General features: G+C 30.2%; 11 non-coding genes across 11 annotated transcripts; all 11 read left to right on the top strand.

Annotated features, from left to right (window-relative positions):
• Positions 1-1,343: 1,343 nt before the first annotated feature.
• On the top strand, positions 1,344-1,415 carry TRNAC-GCA (transfer RNA cysteine (anticodon GCA)). Its single transcript has one exon. It is a non-coding gene; the product is annotated as a tRNA-Cys (tRNA).
• A 1,765-nt stretch (positions 1,416-3,180) lies between these two features.
• Positions 3,181-3,252, top strand: TRNAC-GCA (transfer RNA cysteine (anticodon GCA)). Its single transcript has one exon. It is a non-coding gene; the product is annotated as a tRNA-Cys (tRNA).
• A 1,766-nt stretch (positions 3,253-5,018) lies between these two features.
• TRNAC-GCA (transfer RNA cysteine (anticodon GCA)) lies at positions 5,019-5,090 on the top strand. The gene has a single exon. It is a non-coding gene; the product is annotated as a tRNA-Cys (tRNA).
• Positions 5,091-8,639: 3,549 nt separating this feature from the next.
• Positions 8,640-8,711, top strand: TRNAC-GCA (transfer RNA cysteine (anticodon GCA)). Its single transcript has one exon. It is a non-coding gene; the product is annotated as a tRNA-Cys (tRNA).
• Positions 8,712-10,470: 1,759 nt separating this feature from the next.
• On the top strand, positions 10,471-10,542 carry TRNAC-GCA (transfer RNA cysteine (anticodon GCA)). Its single transcript has one exon. It is a non-coding gene; the product is annotated as a tRNA-Cys (tRNA).
• Positions 10,543-13,220: 2,678 nt separating this feature from the next.
• Positions 13,221-13,292, top strand: TRNAC-GCA (transfer RNA cysteine (anticodon GCA)). The gene has a single exon. It is a non-coding gene; the product is annotated as a tRNA-Cys (tRNA).
• An 846-nt stretch (positions 13,293-14,138) lies between these two features.
• TRNAC-GCA (transfer RNA cysteine (anticodon GCA)) lies at positions 14,139-14,210 on the top strand. Its single transcript has one exon. It is a non-coding gene; the product is annotated as a tRNA-Cys (tRNA).
• Positions 14,211-15,964: 1,754 nt separating this feature from the next.
• TRNAC-GCA (transfer RNA cysteine (anticodon GCA)) lies at positions 15,965-16,036 on the top strand. The gene has a single exon. It is a non-coding gene; the product is annotated as a tRNA-Cys (tRNA).
• Positions 16,037-17,742: 1,706 nt separating this feature from the next.
• TRNAC-ACA (transfer RNA cysteine (anticodon ACA)) lies at positions 17,743-17,814 on the top strand. The gene has a single exon. It is a non-coding gene; the product is annotated as a tRNA-Cys (tRNA).
• Positions 17,815-18,667: 853 nt separating this feature from the next.
• On the top strand, positions 18,668-18,739 carry TRNAC-ACA (transfer RNA cysteine (anticodon ACA)). Its single transcript has one exon. It is a non-coding gene; the product is annotated as a tRNA-Cys (tRNA).
• An 855-nt stretch (positions 18,740-19,594) lies between these two features.
• Positions 19,595-19,665, top strand: TRNAC-GCA (transfer RNA cysteine (anticodon GCA)). The gene has a single exon. It is a non-coding gene; the product is annotated as a tRNA-Cys (tRNA).
• Positions 19,666-19,964: the final 299 nt, after the last annotated feature.

Below are 19,964 nucleotides of genomic sequence, written 5' to 3'. Positions count from 1 at the left end.
GATCTTTGGTTTAACTCCAAGTGCCCCCTGAAGATGCGTTTACAATGGATTAATAATACTGTACATGATTTCTTACCTACATATTTATGCAAGCTTTTGAACCATGTGAAGTTGAATTCATGTTTTTGTGCTTTCTTAAAGCACATTGTTAGACTCTAAAACTAAGATTTGACTGGTAAAATAAAAATTCCTGAGAGTTCCTCTGTACTTTTTGCTAAAGTTAATTATTTTGAACAAAGTAAAATGCATATCAAAGTAAAAAAACACAACCATATATAAACTGAAGAAAATTTCAGGTTTCATGTTAAAAAAGAAGAGTTTACATTTTTCAAATATAGGTGGCATGGCTTAGTGGTAGAGCATTTGAACATTTTTCAGATTGCATGTTGAAAAAAAAAAGTGAGCGTTTGCATTTTTCAAATATAGGGGGTATATATATTTGACTGCAGATCAAGAGGTCCTTGGTTAAACTCCGAGAGCCCCCTGAAGGTACCTTTTCTACAGATTAAAAATACATGCTTCGCTACCTATATATTTATACTAGATTTAGAACCGTATGAAGTTGAATTCATGTTTTCTTTATATGAATACTAGTTAAGAAATGCAGCAAAAAGTTTGAGAAATTTTGCCTGTAAAGAAATCTACAAAAGATATATAAAGCACATTGGAAGACTATAAAACTGAGAATTTACTTGTGATATAAAAATTACTGAGTGTTTCTCTGTACTTGTTGTATTAGTTTGTTACTTTTAACAAATAAAAATGTATATCAGTGTAAAAAAGGCACAACAACATAAAACTGTGCAAATAGATTTCAGGTTTTATGAGGGGAAAAAAAAAAAAAAAAAAAAAGAGTTTAGGTCTTTTAATATTAGGGGGTATATCTCAGTGGTAGACAGTTAGACTGCAGATCAAGAGATCTTTGGTTTAACTCCAAGTGCCCCCTGAAGGTGCGTTTACAATGGATTAATAATACTGTACATGATTTCTTACCTACATATTTATGCAAGCTTTTGAACCATGTGAAGTTGAATTCATGTTTTTGTGCTTTCTTAAAGCACATTGGTAGACTCTAAAACTAAGATTTGACTGGTAAAATAAAAATTCCTGAGAGTTCCTCTGTACTTTTTGCTAAAGTTAATTATTTTTAACAAAGAAAAATGCATATCAAAGTAAAAAAACACAACCAAATATAAACTGAAGAAAATTTCAGGTTTCATGTTAAAAAAGAAGAGTTTACATTTTTCAAATATAGGTGGCATAGCTTAGTGGTAGAGCATTTGAACATTTTTCAGATTGCATGTTGAAAAAAAAAAAGTGAGCGTTTGCATTTTTCAAATATAGGGGGTATAGCTCAGTGGTAGAGCATTTGACTGCAGATCAAGAGGTCCTTGGTTCAACTCCAAGTGCCCCCTGAATGTACATTTTCAACAGATTAAAAATACATGCTTTGCTACCTATACATTTATACTAGATTTAGAACCGTATGAAGTTGAATTCAGGTTTTCTTTATATGAATACTAGTAAAGAAATGCAGCAAAAAGTTTGAGAAATTTTGCCTGAAAAGAAATCTACAAAAGATATATAAAGCACATTGAAAGACTATAAAACTGAGAATTTACTTGTGATATAAAAATTACTGAGTGTTTCTCTGTACTTGTTGTATTAGTTTGTTACTTTTAACAAATAAAAATGTATATCAATGTAAAAAAAGGCACAACAACATAAAAATGCCAATAGATTTCATGTTTTATGAGAAAAAAAAAAAAAAAAAGAGTTTAGGTCTTTTAATATTAGGGGGTATATCTCAGTGGTAGACTGCAGATCAAGAGATCTTTGGTTTAACTCCAAGTGCCCCCTGAAGATGCGTTTACAATGGATTAATAATACTGTACATGATTTCTTACCTACATATTTATGCAAGCTTTTGAACCATGTGAAGTTGAATTCATGTTTTTGTGCTTTCTTAAAGCACATTGGTAGACTCTAAAACTAAGATTTGACTGGTAAAATAAAAATTCCTGAGAGTTCCTCTGTACTTTTTGCTAAAGTTAATTATTTTGAACAAAGTAAAATGCATATCAAAGTAAAAAAACACAACCATATATAAACTGAAGAAAATTTCAGGTTTCATGTTAAAAAAGAAGAGTTTACATTTTTCAAATATAGGTGGCATGGCTTAGTGGTAGAGCATTTGAACATTTTTCAGATTGCATGTTGAAAAAAAAAAGTGAGCGTTTGCATTTTTCAAATATAGGGGGTATATATATTTGACTGCAGATCAAGAGGTCCTTGGTTAAACTCCGAGAGCCCCCTGAAGGTACCTTTTCTACAGATTAAAAATACATGCTTCGCTACCTATATATTTATACTAGATTTAGAACCGTATGAAGTTGAATTCATGTTTTCTTTATATGAATACTAGTTAAGAAATGCAGCAAAAAGTTTGAGAAATTTTGCCTGTAAAGAAATCTACAAAAGATATATAAAGCACATTGGAAGACTATAAAACTGAGAATTTACTTGTGATATAAAAATTACTGAGTGTTTCTCTGTACTTGTTGTATTAGTTTGTTACTTTTAACAAATAAAAATGTATATCAGTGTAAAAAAGGCACAACAACATAAAACTGTGCAAATAGATTTCAGGTTTTATGAGGAAAAAAAAAAAAAAAAAAAAAAAAAAAAAGAGTTTAGGTCTTTTAATATTAGGGGGTATATCTCAGTGGTAGACAGTTAGACTGCAGATCAAGAGATCTTTGGTTTAACTCCAAGTGCCCCCTGAAGGTGCGTTTACAATGGATTAATAATACTGTACATGATTTCTTACCTACATATTTATGCAAGCTTTTGAACCATGTGAAGTTGAATTCATGTTTTTGTGCTCTCTTAAAGCACATTGGTAGACTCCAAAACTAAGATTTGACCGGTAAAATAAAAATTCCTGAGAGTTCCTCTGTACTTTTTGCTAAAGTTAATTATTTTTAACAAAGAAAAATGCATATCAAAGTAAAAAAACACAACCAAATATAAACTGAAGAATATTTCAGGTTTCATGTTAAAAAAGAAGAGTTTACATTTTTCAAATATAGGTGGCATAGCTTAGTGGTAGAGCATTTGAACATTTTTCAGATTGCATGTTGAAAAAAAAAAAGTGAGCGTTTGCATTTTTCAAATATAGGGGGTATAGCTCAGTGGTAGAGCATTTGACTGCAGATCAAGAGGTCCTTGTTTCAACTCCAAGTGCCCCCTGAATGTACATTTTCAACAGATTAAAAATACATGCTTCGCTACCTATACATTTATACTAGATTTAGAACCGTATGAAGTTGAATTCAGGTTTTCTTTATATGAATACTAGTAAAGAAATGCAGCAAAAAGTTTGAGAAATTTTGCCTGAAAAGAAATCTACAAAAGATATATAAAGCATATTGAAAGACTATAAAACTGAGAATTTACTTGTGATATAAAAATTACTGAGTGTTTCTCTGTACTTGTTGTATTAATTTGTTATTTTTAACAAATAAAAATGTATATCAATGTAAAAAAAGGCACAACAACATAAAAATGCCAATAGATTTCATGTTTTATGAGAAAAAAAAAAAAAAAAAAGAGTTTAGGTCTTTTAATATTAGGGGGTATATCTCAGTGGTAGACTGCAGATCAAGAGATCTTTGGTTTAACTCCAAGTGCCCCCTGAAGATGCGTTTACAATGGATTAATAATACTGTACATGATTTCTTACCTACATATTTATGCAAGCTTTTGAACCATGTGAAGTTGAATTCATGTTTTTGTGCTTTCTTAAAGCACATTGGTAGACTCTAAAACTAAGATTTGACTGGTAAAATAAAAATTCCTGAGAGTTCCTCTGTACTTTTTGCTAAAGTTAATTATTTTGAACAAAGAAAAATGCATATCAAAGTAAAAAAACACAACCATATATAAACTGAAGAAAATTTCAGGTTTCATGTTAAAAAAGAAGAGTTTACATTTTTCAAATATAGGTGGCATAGCTTAGTGGTAGAGCATTTGAACATTTTTCAGATTGCATGTTGAAAAAAAAAAATTGAGCGTTTGCATTTTTCGAATATAGGGGTTATAGCTCAGTGGTAGAGCATTTGACTGCAGATCAAGAGGTCCTTGGTTCAACTCCGCATGCCCCCTGTAGGTACCTTTTCAACAGATTAAAAATACATGCTTCGCTACCTAAATATTTATACTAGATTTAGAACCGTATGAAGTTGAATTCATGTTTTCTTTATATGAATACTAGTTAAGAAATGCAGCAAAAAGTTTGAGAAATTTTGCCTGTAAAGAAATCTACAAAAGATATATAAAGCACATTGGAAGACTATAAAACTGAGAATTTACTTGTGATATAAAAATTACTGAGTGTTTCTCTGTACTTGTTGTATTAGTTTGTTACTTTTAACAAATAAAAATGTATATCAATGTAAAAAAAAGGCACAACAACATAAAAATGCCAATAGATTTCATGTTTTATGAGAAAAAAAAAAAAAAAAAGAGTTTAGGTCTTTTAATATTAGGGGGTATATCTCAGTGGTAGACAGTTAGACTGCAGATCAAGAGATCTTTGGTTTAACTCCAAGTGCCCCCTGAAGGTGCGTTTACAATGGATTAATAATACTGTACATGATTTCTTACCTACATATTTATGCAAGCTTTTGAACCATGTGAAGTTGAATTCATGTTTTTGTGCTTTCTTAAAGCACATTGGTAGACTCTAAAACTAAGATTTGACTGGTAAAATAAAAATTCCTGAGAGTTCCTCTGTACTTTTTGCTAAAGTTAATTATTTTTAACAAAGAAAAATGCATATCAAAGTAAAAAAACACAACCAAATATAAACTGAAGAAAATTTCAGGTTTCATGTTAAAAAAGAAGAGTTTACATTTTTCAAATATAGGTGGCATAGCTTAGTGGTAGAGCATTTGAACATTTTTCAGATTGCATGTTGAAAAAAAAAAAGTGAGCGTTTGCATTTTTCAAATATAGGGGGTATAGCTCAGTGGTAGAGCATTTGACTGCAGATCAAGAGGTCCTTGGTTCAACTCCAAGTGCCCCCTGAATGTACATTTTCAACAGATTAAAAATACATGCTTTGCTACCTATACATTTATACTAGATTTAGAACCGTATGAAGTTGAATTCAGGTTTTCTTTATATGAATACTAGTAAAGAAATGCAGCAAAAAGTTTGAGAAATTTTGCCTGAAAAGAAATCTACAAAAGATATATAAAGCACATTGAAAGACTATAAAACTGAGAATTTACTTGTGATATAAAAATTACTGAGTGTTTCTCTGTACTTGTTGTATTAGTTTGTTATTTTTAACAAATAAAAATGTATATCAATGTAAAAAAAGGCACAACAACATAAAAATGGCAATAGATTTCATGTTTTATGAGAAAAAAAAAAAAAAAAAGAGTTTAGGTCTTTTAATATTAGGGGGTATATCTCAGTGGTAGACTGCAGATCAAGAGATCTTTGGTTTAACTCCAAGTGCCCCCTGAAGATGCGTTTACAATGGATTAATAATACTGTACATGATTTCTTACCTACATATTTATGCAAGCTTTTGAACGATGTGAAGTTGAATTCATGTTTTTTTGCTTTCTTAAAGCACATTGGTAGACTCTAAAACTAAGATTTGACTGGTAAAATAAAAATTCCTGAGAGTTCCTCTGTACTTTTTGCTAAAGTTAATTATTTTGAACAAAGAAAAATGCATATCAAAGTAAAAAAACACAACCATATATAAACTGAAGAAAATTTCAGGTTTCATGTTAAAAAAGAAGAGTTTACATTTTTCAAATATAGGTGGCATAGCTTAGTGGTAGAGCATTTGAACATTTTTCAGATTGCATGTTGAAAAAAAAAAGTGAGCGTTTGCATTTTTCAAATATAGGGGGTATAGCTCAGTGGTAGAGCATTTGACTGCAGATCAAGAGGTCCTTGGTTCAACTCCGTATGAGAACCGTATGAAGTTGAATTCATGTTTTCTTTATATGAATACTAGTTAAGAAATGCAGCAAAAAGTTTGAGAAATTTTGCCTGTAAAGAAATCTACAAAAGATATATAAAGCACATTGGAAGACTGTAAGACTATAAAACTGAGAATTTACTTGTGATATAAAAATTAATGAGTGTTTCTCTCTACTTGTTGTATTAGTTTGTTATTTTTAACAAATAAAAATGTATATCAATATAAAAAAGGCACAACAACATAAAACTGTGCAAATAGATTTCAGGTTTTATGAGGGAAAAAAAAAAAAAAAAAAAAAAAAAGAGTTTAGGCCTTTTAATATTGGGGGTATATCTCAGTGGTAGACAGTTAGACTGCAGATCAAGAGATCTTTGGTTTAACTCCAAGTGCCCCCTGAAGGTGTGTTTACAATGTATTAATAATACTGTACATGATTTCTTACCTACATATTTATGCAAGCTTTTGAACCATGTGATGTTGAATTCATGTTTTTGTCTTTCTTAAAGCACATTGATAGACTCTAAAACTAAGATTTGACTGGTAAAATAAAAATTCCTGAGAGTTCCTCTGTACTTTTTGCTAAAGTTAATTATTTTTAACAAAGAAAAATGCATATCAAAGTAAAAAAACACAACCATATATAAACTGAAGAAAATGTCAGGTTTCATGTTAAAAAAGAAGAGTTTACATTTTTCAAATATAGGTGGCATAGCTTAGTGGTAGAGCATTTGAACATTTTTCAGATTGCATGTTGAAAAAAAAAAATGAGCGTTTGCATTTTTCGAATATAGGGGTTATAGCTCAGTGGTAGAGCATTTGACTGCAGATCAGGAGGTCCTTGGTTCAACTCCGCATGCCCCCTGTAGGTACCTTTTCAACAGATTAAAAATACATGCTTCAATACCTAAATATTTATACTAGATTTAGAACCGTATGAAGTTGAATTCATGTTTTCTTTATATGAATACTAGTTAAGAAATGCAGCAAAAAGTTTGAGAAATTTTGCCTGTAAAGAAATCTACAAAAGATATATAAAGCACATTGGAAGACTATAAAACTGAGAATTTACTTGTGATATAAAAATTACTGAGTGTTTCTCTGTACTTGTTGTATTAGTTTGTTACTTTTAACAAATAAAAATGTATATCAATGTAAAAAAAGGCACAACAACATAAAAATGCCAATAGATTTCATGTTTTATGAGAAAAAAAAAAAAAAAAAGAGTTTAGGTCTTTTAATATTAGGGGGTATATCTCAGTGGTAGACTGCAGATCAAGAGATCTTTGGTTTAACTCCAAGTGCCCCCTGAAGATGCGTTTACAATGGATTAATAATACTGTACATGATTTCTTACCTACATATTTATGCAAGCTTTTGAACCATGTGAAGTTGAATTCATGTTTTTGTGCTTTCTTAAAGCACATTGGTAGACTCTAAAACTAAGATTTGACTGGTAAAATAAAAATTCCTGAGAGTTCCTCTGTACTTTTTGCTAAAGTTAATTATTTTGAACAAAGTAAAATGCATATCAAAGTAAAAAAACACAACCATATATAAACTGAAGAAAATTTCAGGTTTCATGTTAAAAAAGAAGAGTTTACATTTTTCAAATATAGGTGGCATGGCTTAGTGGTAGAGCATTTGAACATTTTTCAGATTGCATGTTGAAAAAAAAAAGTGAGCGTTTGCATTTTTCAAATATAGGGGGTATATATATTTGACTGCAGATCAAGAGGTCCTTGGTTAAACTCCGAGAGCCCCCTGAAGGTACCTTTTCTACAGATTAAAAATACATGCTTCGCTACCTATATATTTTTACTAGATTTAGAACCGTATGAAGTTGAATTCAAGTTTTCTTTATATGAATACTAGTTAAGAAATGCAGCAAAAAGTTTGAGAAATTTTGCCTGTAAAGAAATCTACAAAAGATATATAAAGCACATTGGAAGACTATAAAACTGAGAATTTACTTGTGATATAAAAATTACTGAGTGTTTCTCTGTACTTGTTGTATTAGTTTGTTACTTTTAACAAATAAAAATGTATATCAGTGTAAAAAAGGCACAACAACATAAAACTGTGCAAATAGATTTCAGGTTTTATGAGGGGAAAAAAAAAAAAAAAAAAAAAAAAAAAAAGAGTTTAGGTCTTTTAATATTAGGGGGTATATCTCAGTGGTAGACAGTTAGACTGCAGATCAAGAGATCTTTGGTTTAACTCCAAGTGCCCCCTGAAGGTGCGTTTACAATGGATTAATAATACTGTACATGATTTCTTACCTACATATTTATGCAAGCTTTTGAACCATGTGAAGTTGAATTCATGTTTTTGTGCTTTCTTAAAGCACATTGGTAGACTCTAAAACTAAGATTTGACTGGTAAAATAAAAATTCCTGAGAGTTCCTCTGTACTTTTTGCTAAAGTTAATTATTTTTAACAAAGAAAAATGCATATCAAAGTAAAAAAACACAACCAAATATAAACTGAAGAAAATTTCAGGTTTCATGTTAAAAAAGAAGAGTTTACATTTTTCAAATATAGGTGGCATAGCTTAGTGGTAGAGCATTTGAACATTTTTCAGATTGCATGTTGAAAAAAAAAAAGTGAGCGTTTGCATTTTTCAAATATAGGGGGTATAGCTCAGTGGTAGAGCATTTGACTGCAGATCGAGAGGTCCTTGGTTCAACTCCAAGTGCCCCCTGAATGTACATTTTCAACAGATTAAAAATACATGCTTCGCTACCTATACATTTATACTAGATTTAGAACCGTATGAAGTTGAATTCAGGTTTTCTTTATATGAATACTAGTAAAGAAATGCAGCAAAAAGTTTGAGAAATTTTGCCTGAAAAGAAATCTACAAAAGATATATAAAGCACATTGAAAGACTATAAAACTGAGAATTTACTTGTGATATAAAAATTACTGAGTGTTTCTCTGTACTTGTTGTATTAGTTTGTTATTTTTAACAAATAATAATGTATATCAATGTAAAAAAAGGCACAACAACATAAAAATGCCAATAGATTTCATGTTTTATGAGAAAAAAAAAAAAAAAAGAGTTTAGGTCTTTTAATATTAGGGGGTATATCTCAGTGGTAGACTGCAGATAAAGAGATCTTTGGTTTAACTCCAAGTGCCCCCTGAAGATGCGTTTACAATGGATTAATAATACTGTACATGATTTCTTACCTACATATTTATGCAAGCTTTTGAACCATGTGAAGTTGAATTCATGTTTTTGTGCTTTCTTAAAGCACATTGGTAGACTCTAAAACTAAGATTTGACTGGTAAAATAAAAATTCCTGAGAGTTCCTCTGTACTTTTTGCTAAAGTTAATTATTTTGAACAAAGTAAAATGCATATCAAAGTAAAAAAACACAACCATATATAAACTGAAGAAAATTTCAGGTTTCATGTTAAAAAAGAAGAGTTTACATTTTTCAAATATAGGTGGCATGGCTTAGTGGTAGAGCATTTGAACATTTTTCAGATTGCATGTTGAAAAAAAAAAGTGAGCGTTTGCATTTTTCAAATATAGGGGGTATATATATTTGACTGCTGATCAAGAGGTCCTTGGTTAAACTCCGAGAGCCCCCTGAAGGTACCTTTTCTACAGATTAAAAATACATGCTTCGCTACCTATATATTTATACTAGATTTAGAACCGTATGAAGTTGAATTCATGTTTTCTTTATATGAATACTAGTTAAGAAATGCAGCAAAAAGTTTGAGAAATTTTGCCTGTAAAAAAATCTACAAAAGATATATAAAGCACATTGGAAGACTATAAAACTGAGAATTTACTTGTGATATAAAAATTACTGAGTGTTTCTCTGTACTTGTTGTATTAGTTTGTTACTTTTAACAAATAAAAATGTATATCAGTGTAAAAAAGGCACAACAACATAAAACTTTGCAAATAGATTTCAGGTTTTATGAGGGAAAAAAAAAAAAAAAAAAAAAAAGAGTTTAGGTCTTTTAATATTAGGGGGTATATCTCAGTGGTAGACAGTTAGACTGCAGATCAAGAGATCTTTGGTTTAACTCCAAGTGCCCCCTGAAGGTGCGTTTACAATGGATTAATAATACTGTACATGATTTCTTACCTACATATTTATGCAAGCTTTTGAACCATGTGAAGTTGAATTCATGTTTTTGTGCTTTCTTAAAGCACATTGGTAGACTCTAAAACTAAGATTTGACTGGTAAAATAAAAATTCCTGAGAGTTCCTCTGTACTTTTTGCTAAAGTTAATTATTTTTAACAAAGAAAAATGCATATCAAAGTAAAAAAACACAACCAAATATAAACTGAAGAAAATTTCAGGTTTCATGTTAAAAAAGAAGAGTTTACATTTTTCAAATATAGGTGGCATAGCTTAGTGGTAGAGCATTTGAACATTTTTCAGATTGCATGTTGAAAAAAAAAAAGTGAGCGTTTGCATTTTTCAAATATAGGGGGTATAGCTCAGTGGTAGAGCATTTGACTGCAGATCGAGAGGTCCTTGGTTCAACTCCAAGTGCCCCCTGAATGTACATTTTCAACAGATTAAAAATACATGCTTCGCTACCTATACATTTATACTAGATTTAGAACCGTATGAAGTTGAATTCAGGTTTTCTTTATATGAATACTAGTAAAGAAATGCAGCAAAAAGTTTGAGAAATTTTGCCTGAAAAGAAATCTACAAAAGATATATAAAGCACATTGAAAGACTATAAAACTGAGAATTTACTTGTGATATAAAAATTACTGAGTGTTTCTCTGTACTTGTTGTATTAGTTTGTTATTTTTAACAAATAATAATGTATATCAATGTAAAAAAAGGCACAACAACATAAAAATGCCAATAGATTTCATGTTTTATGAGAAAAAAAAAAAAAAAAAAGAGTTTAGGTCTTTTAATATTAGGGGGTATATCTCAGTGGTAGACTGCAGATCAAGAGATCTTTGGTTTAACTCCAAGTGCCCCCTGAAGATGCGTTTACAATGGATTAATAATACTGTACATGATTTCTTACCTACATATTTATGCAAGCTTTTGAACCATGTGAAGTTGAATTCATGTTTTTGTGCTTTCTTAAAGCACATTGGCAGACTCTAAAACTAAGATTTGACTGGTAAAATAAAAATTCCTGAGAGTTCCTCTGTACTTTTTGCTAAAGTTAATTATTTTGAACAAAGAAAAATGCATATCAAAGTAAAAAAACACAACCATATATAAACTGAAGAAAATGTCAGGTTTCATGTTAAAAAAGAAGAGTTTACATTTTTCAAATATAGGTGGCATAGCTTAGTGGTAGAGCATTTGAACATTTTTCAGATTGCATGTTGAAAAAAAAAAATTGAGCGTTTGCATTTTTCGAATATAGGGGTTATAGCTCAGTGGTAGAGCATTTGACTGCAGATCAAGAGGTCCTTGGTTCAACTCCGCATGCCCCCTGTAGGTACCTTTTCAACAGATTAAAAATACATGCTTCGCTACCTAAATATTTATACTAGATTTAGAACCGTATGAAGTTGAATTCATGTTTTCTTTATATGAATACTAGTTAAGAAATGCAGCAAAAAGTTTGAGAAATTTTGCCTGTAAAGAAATCTACAAAAGATATATAAAGCACATTGGAAGACTATAAAACTGAGAATTTACTTGTGATATAAAAATTACTGAGTGTTTCTCTGTACTTGTTGTATTAGTTTGTTACTTTTAACAAATAAAAATGTATATCAATGTAAAAAAAGGCACAACAACATAAAAATGCCAATAGATTTCATGTTTTATGAGAAAAAAAAAAAAAAAAGAGTTTAGGTCTTTTAATATTAGGGGGTATATCTCAGTGGTAGACTGCAGATCAAGAGATCTTTGGTTTAACTCCAAGTGCCCCCTGAAGATGCGTTTACAATGGATTAATAATACTGTACATGATTTCTTACCTACATATTTATGCAAGCTTTTGAACCATGTGAAGTTGAATTCATGTTTTTGTGCTTTCTTAAAGCACATTGGTAGACTCTAAAACTAAGATTTGACTGGTAAAATAAAAATTCCTGAGAGTTCCTCTGTACTTTTTGCTAAAGTTAATTATTTTGAACAAAGTAAAATACATATCAAAGTAAAAAAACACAACCATATATAAACTGAAGAAAATTTCAGGTTTCATGTTAAAAAAGAAGAGTTTACATTTTTCAAATATAGGTGGCATGGCTTAGTGGTAGAGCATTTGAACATTTTTCAGATTGCATGTTGAAAAAAAAAAGTGAGCGTTTGCATTTTTCAAATATAGGGGGTATATATATTTGACTGCTGATCAAGAGGTCCTTGGTTAAACTCCGAGAGCCCCCTGAAGGTACCTTTTCTACAGATTAAAAATACATGCTTCGCTACCTATATATTTATACTAGATTTAGAACCGTATGAAGTTGAATTCATGTTTTCTTTATATGAATACTAGTTAAGAAATGCAGCAAAAAGTTTGAGAAATTTTGCCTGTAAAGAAATCTACAAAAGATATATAAAGCACATTGGAAGACTATAAAACTGAGAATTTACTTGTGATATAAAAATTACTGAGTGTTTCTCTGTACTTGTTGTATTAGTTTGTTACTTTTAACAAATAAAAATGTATATCAGTGTAAAAAAGGCACAACAACATAAAACTGTGCAAATAGATTTCAGGTTTTATGAGGGAAAAAAAAAAAAAAAAAAAAAAAAAAAAGAGTTTAGGTCTTTTAATATTAGGGGGTATATCTCAGTGGTAGACAGTTAGACTGCAGATCAAGAGATCTTTGGTTTAACTCCAAGTGCCCCCTGAAGGTGCGTTTACAATGGATTAATAATACTGTACATGATTTCTTACCTACATATTTATGCAAGCTTTTGAACCATGTGAAGTTGAATTCATGTTTTTGTGCTTTCTTAAAGCACATTGGTAGACTCTAAAACTAAGATTTCACTGGTAAAATAAAAATTCCTGAGAGTTCCTCTGTACTTTTTGCTAAAGTTAATTATTTTTAACAAAGAAAAATGCATATCAAAGTAAAAAAACACAACCAAATATAAACTGAAGAAAATTTCAGGTTTCATGTTAAAAAAGAAGAGTTTACATTTTTCAAATATAGGTGGCATAGCTTAGTGGTAGAGCATTTGAACATTTTTCAGATTGCATGTTGAAAAAAAAAAGTGAGCGTTTGCATTTTTCAAATATAGGGGGTATAGCTCAGTGGTAGAGCATTTGACTGCAGATCAAGAGGTCCTTGGTTCAACTGCAAGTGCCCCCTGAATGTACATTTTCAACAGATTAAAAATACATGCTTCGCTACCTATACATTTATACTAGATTTAGAACCGTATGAAGTTGAATTCAGGTTTTCTTTATATGAATACTAGTAAAGAAATGCAGCAAAAAGTTTGAGAAATTTTGCCTGAAAAGAAATCTACAAAAGATATATAAAGCACATTGAAAGACTATAAAACTGAGAATTTACTTGTGATATAAAAATTACTGAGTGTTTCTCTGTACTTGTTGTATTAGTTTGTTATTTTTAACAAATAAAAATGTATATCAATGTAAAAAAAGGCACAACAACATAAAAATGCCAATAGATTTCATGTTTTATGAGAAAAAAAAAAAAAAAAAAAAAGAGTTTAGGTCTTTTAATATTAGGGGGTATATCTCAGTGGTAGACTGCAGATCAAGAGATCTTTGGTTTAACTCCAAGTGCCCCCTGAAGATGCGTTTACAATGGATTAATAATACTGTACATGATTTCTTACCTACATACTTATGCAAGCTTTTGAACCATGTGAAGTTGAATTCATGTTTTTGTGCTTTCTTAAAGCACATTGGTAGACTCTAAAACTAAGATTTGACTGGTAAAATAAAAATTCCTGAGAGTTCCTCTGTACTTTTTGCTAAAGTTAATTATTTTGAACAAAGAAAAATGCATATCAAAGTAAAAAAACACAACCATATATAAACTGAAGAAAATTTCAGGTTTCATGTTAAAAAAGAAGAGTTTACATTTTTCAAATATAGGTGGCATAGCTTAGTGGTAGAGCATTTGAACATTTTTCAGATTGCATGTTGAAAAAAAAAAATTGAGCGTTTGCATTTTTCGAATATAGGGGTTATAGCTCAGTGGTAGAGCATTTGACTGCAGATCAAGAGGTCCTTGGTTCAACTCCGCATGCCCCCTGTAGGTACCTTTTCAACAGATTAAAAATACATGCTTCGCTACCTAAATATTTATACTAGATTCAGAACCGTATGAAGTTGAATTCATGTTTTCTTTATATGAATACTAGTTAAGAAATGCAGCAAAAAGTTTGAGAAATTTTGCCTGTAAAGAAATCTACAAAAGATATATAAAGCACATTGGAAGACTATAAAACTGAGAATTTACTTGTGATATAAAAATTACTGAGTGTTTCTCTGTACTTGTTGTATTAGTTTGTTACTTTTAACAAATAAAAATGTATATCAATGTAAAAAAAGGCACAACAACATAAAAATGCCAATAGATTTCATGTTTTATGAGAAAAAAAAAAAAAAAGAGTTTAGGTCTTTTAATATTAGGGGGTATATCTCAGTGGTAGACTGCAGATCAAGAGATCTTTGGTTTAACTCCAAGTGCCCCCTGAAGATGTGTTTACAATGGATTAATAATACTGTACATGATTTCTTACCTACATATTTATGCAAGCTTTTGAACCATGTGAAGTTGAATTCATGTTTTTGTGCTTTCTTAAAGCACATTGGTAGACTCTAAAACTAAGATTTGACTGGTAAAATAAAAATTCCTGAGAGTTCCTCTGTACTTTTTGCTAAAGTTAATTATTTTGAACAAAGTAAAATGCATATCAAAGTAAAAAAACACAACCATATATAAACTGAAGAAAATTTCAGGTTTCATGTTAAAAAAGAAGAGTTTACATTTTTCAAATATAGGTGGCATGGCTTAGTGGTAGAGCATTTGAACATTTTTCAGATTGCATGTTGAAAAAAAAAAGTGAGCGTTTGCATTTTTCAAATATAGGGGGTATATATATTTGACTGCTGATCAAGAGGTCCTTGGTTAAACTCCGAGAGCCCCCTGAAGGTACCTTTTCTACAGATTAAAAATACATGCTTCGCTACCTATATATTTATACTAGATTTAGAACCGTATGAAGTTGAATTCATGTTTTCTTTATATGAATACTAGTTAAGAAATGCAGCAAAAAGTTTGAGAAATTTTGCCTGTAAAGAAATCTACAAAAGATATATAAAGCACATTGGAAGACTATAAAACTGAGAATTTACTTGTGATATAAAAATTACTGAGTGTTTCTCTGTACTTGTTGTATTAGTTTGTTACTTTTAACAAATAAAAATGTATATCAGTGTAAAAAAGGCACAACAACATAAAACTGTGCAAATAGATTTCAGGTTTTATGAGGGAAAAAAAAAAAAAAAAAAAGAGTTTAGGTCTTTTAATATTAGGGGGTATATCTCAGTGGTAGACAGTTAGACTGCAGATCAAGAGATCTTTGGTTTAACTCCAAGTGCCCCCTGAAGGTGCATTTACAATGGATTAATAATACTGTACATGATTTCTTACCTACATATTTATGCAAGCTTTTGAACCATGTGAAGTTGAATTCATGTTTTTGTGCTTTCTTAAAGCACATTGGTAGACTCTAAAACTAAGATTTGACTGGTAAAATAAAAATTCCTGAGAGTTCCTCTGTACTTTTTGCTAAAGTTAATTATTTTTAACAAAGAAAAATGCATATCAAAGTAAAAAAACACAACCAAATATAAACTGAAGAAAATTTCAGGTTTCATGTTAAAAAAGAAGAGTTTACATTTTTCAAATATAGGTGGCATAGCTTAGTGGTAGAGCATTTGAACATTTTTCAGATTGCATGTTGAAAAAAAAAAAGTGAGCGTTTGCATTTTTCAAATATAGGGGGTATAGCTCAGTGGTAGAGCATTTGACTGCAGATCAAGAGGTCCTTGGTTCAACTCCAAGTGCCCCCTGAATGTACATTTTCAACAGATTAAAAATACATGCTTTGCTACCTATACATTTATACTAGATTTAGAACCGTATGAAGTTGAATTCAGGTTTTCTTTATATGAATACTAGTAAAGAAATGCAGCAAAAAGTTTGAGAAATTTTGCCTGAAAAGAAATCTACAAAAGATATATAAAGCACATTGAAAGACTATAAAACTGAGAATTTACTTGTGATATAAAAATTACTGAGTGTTTCTCTGTACTTGTTGTATTAGTTTGTTATTTTTAACAAATAAAAATGTATATCAATGTAAAAAAAGGCACAACAACATAAAAATGCCAATAGATTTCATGTTTTATGAGAAAAAAAAAAAAAAAAAGAGTTTAGGTCTTTTAATATTAGGGGGTATATCTCAGTGGTAGACTGCAGATCAAGAGATCTTTGGTTTAACTCCAAGTGCCCCCTGAAGATGCGTTTACAATGGATTAATAATACTGTACATGATTTCTTACCTACATATTTATGCAAGCTTTTGAACCATGTGAAGTTGAATTCATGTTTTTGTGCTTTCTTAAAACACATTGGTAGACTCTAAAACTAAGATTTGACTGGTAAAATAAAAATTCCTGAGAGTTCCTCTGTACTTTTTGCTAAAGTTAATTATTTTGAACAAAGAAAAATGCATATCAAAGTAAAAAAACACAACCATATATAAACTGAAGAAAATTTCAGGTTTCATGTTAAAAAAGAAGAGTTTACATTTTTCAAATATAGGTGGCATAGCTTAGTGGTAGAGCATTTGAACATTTTTCAGATTGCATGTTGAAAAAAAAAAGTGAGCGTTTGCATTTTTCAAATATAGGGGGTATAGCTCAGTGGTAGAGCATTTCACTGCAGATCAAGAGGTCCTTGGTTCAACTCCGTATGAGAACCGTATGAAGTTGATTTCATGTTTTCTTTATATGAATACTAGTTAAGAAATGCAGCAAAAAGTTTGAGAAATTTTGCCTGTAAAGAAATCTACAAAAGATATATAAAGCACATTGGAAGACTGTAAGACTATAAAACTGAGAATTTACTTGTGATATAAAAATTAATGAGTGTTTCTCTCTACTTGTTGTATTAGTTTGTTATTTTTAACAAATAAAAATGTATATCAATATAAAAAAGGCACAACAACATAAAACTGTGCAAATAGATTTCAGGTTTTATGAGGGAAAAAAAAAAAAAAAAAAAGAGTTTAGGTCTTTTAATATTGGGGGTATATCTCTGTGGTAGACAGTTAGACTGCAGATCAAGAGATCTTTGGTTTAACTCCAAGTGCCCCCTGAAGATGCGTTTACAATGGATTAATAATACTGTACATGATTTCTTACCTACATATTTATGCAAGCTTTTGAACCATGTGAAGTTGAATTCATGTTTTTGTGCTTTCTTAAAGCACATTGGTAGACTCTAAAACTAAGATTTGACTGGTAAAATAAAAATTCCTGAGAGTTCCTCTGTACTTTTTGCTAAAGTTAATTATTTTGAACAAAGAAAAATGCATATCAAAGGAAAAAAACACAACCATATATAAACTGAAGAAAATTTCAGGTTTCATGTTAAAAAAGAAGAATTTACATTTTTCAAATATAGGTGGCATAGCTTAGTGGTAGAGCATTTGAACATTTTTCAGATTGCATGTTGAAAAAAAAAAATTGAGCGTTTGCATTTTTCAAATATAGGGGGTATAGCTCAGTGGTAGAGCATTTGACTACAGATCAAGAGGTCCTTGGTTCAACTCCGAGTGCCCACTGAAGGTACATTTTCAACAGATTAAAAATACATGCTTCGCTACCTATATATTTATACTAGATTTAGAACCGTATGAAGTTGAATTCATGTTTTCTTTATATGAATACTAGTTAAGAAATGCAGCAAAAAGGTTGAGAAATTTTGCCTGTAAAGAAATCTACAAAAGATATATAAAGCACATTGGAAGACTATAAAACTGAGAATTTACTTGTGATATAAAAATTAATGAGTGTTTCTCTGTACTTGTTGTATTAGTTTGTTATTTTTAACAAATAAAAATGTATATCAATGTAAAAAAGGCACAACAACATAAAACTGTGCAAATAGATTTCAGGTTTTATGAGGGAAAAAAAAAAAAAAAAAAAAAAGTTTAGGTCTTTTAATATTGGGGGTATATCTCAGTGGTAGACAGTTAGACTGCAGATCAAGAGATCTTTGCTTTAACTCCAAGTGCCCCCTGAAGGTGCGTTTACAATGGATTAATAATACTGTACATGATTTCTTACCTACATATTTATGCAAGCTTTTGAACCATGTGATGTTGAATTCATGTTTTTGTCTTTCTTAAAGCACATTGATAGACTCTAAAACTAAGATTTGACTGGTAAAATAAAAATTCCTGAGAGTTCCTCTGTACTTTTTGCTAAAGTTAATTATTTTTAACAAAGAAAAATGCATATCAAAGTAAAAAAACACAACCATATATAAACTGAAGAAAATGTCAGGTTTCATGTTAAAAAAGAAGAGTTTACATTTTTCAAATATAGGTGGCATAGCTTAGTGGTAGAGCATTTGAACATTTTTCAGATTGCATGTTGAAAAAAAAAATTGAGCGTTTGCATTTTTCAAATATAGGGGGTATAGCTCAGTGTTAGAGCATTTGACTACAGATCAAGAGGTCCTTGGTTCAACTCCGAGTGCCCCCTGAAGGTACATTTTCAACAGATTAAAAATACATGCTTCGCTACCTATATATTTATACTAGATTTAGAACCGTATGAAGTTGAATTCATGTTTTCTTTATATGAATACTAGTTAAGAAATGCAGCAAAAAGTTTAAGAAATTTTGCCTGTAAAGAAATCTACAAAAGATATATAAAGCACATTGGAAGACTATAAAACTGAGAATTTACTTGTGATATAAAAATTAATGAGTGTTTCTCTGTACTTGTTGTATTATTTTGTTATTTTTAACAAATAAAAATGTATATCAATGTAAAAAAGGCACAACAACATAAAACTGTGCAAATAGATTTCAGGTTTTATGAGGGAAAAAAAAAAAAAAAAAAAAAAGTTTAGGTCTTTTAATATTGGGGGTATATCTCAGTGGTAGACAGTTAGACTGCAGATCAAGAGATCTTTGGTTTAACTCAAAGTGCCCCCTGAAGGTGCGTTTACAATGGATTAATAATACTGTACATGATTTCTTACCTACATATTTATGCAAGCTTTTGAACCATGTGATGTTGAATTCATGTTTTTGTCTTTCTTAAAGCACATTGATAGACTCTAAAACTAAGATTTGACTGGTAAAATAAAAATTCCTGAGAGTTCCTCTGTACTTTTTGCTAAAGTTAATTATTTTTAACAAAGAAAAATGCATATCAAAGTAAAAAAACACAACCATATATAAACTGACGAAAATGTCAGGTTTCATGTTAAAAAAGAAGAGTTTACATTTTTCAAATATAGGTGGCATAGCTTAGTGGTAGAGCATTTGAACATTTTTCAGATTGCATGTTGAAAAAAAAAAATTGAGCGTTTGCATTTTTCAAAAATATGGGGTATAGCTCAGTGGTAGAGCATTTGACTGCAAATCAAGAGGTCCTTGGTTCAACTCCGAGTGCCGCTTGAATGTACATTTTGAACAGATTAAAAATACATACTTCGCTACCTATATATTTATACTAGTTTTAGAACCGTATGAATTTGAATTCATGTTTTCTTTATATGAATACTAGTTAAGAAATGCAGCAAAAAGTTTGAGAAATTTTGCCTGCAAAGAAATCTACAAAAGATACATAAAGCACTTTGGAAGACTATAAAACTGAGAATTTACTTGTGATATAAAAATTACTGAGTGTTTCTCTGTACTTGTTGTATTAGTTTGTTATTTTTAACAAATAAAAATATATATCAATGTAATAAAAG

This window comes from Dendrobates tinctorius, unplaced genomic scaffold, assembly GCF_039654945.1.
Source record: "Dendrobates tinctorius isolate UK_male_01 unplaced genomic scaffold, ASM3965494v1 ptg000008l, whole genome shotgun sequence".
NCBI lineage: Eukaryota > Metazoa > Chordata > Amphibia > Anura > Dendrobatidae > Dendrobates > Dendrobates tinctorius.
Note: the sequence above shows the minus strand (reverse complement) of the source record. Positions and strands in the feature narration are given on the sequence as shown.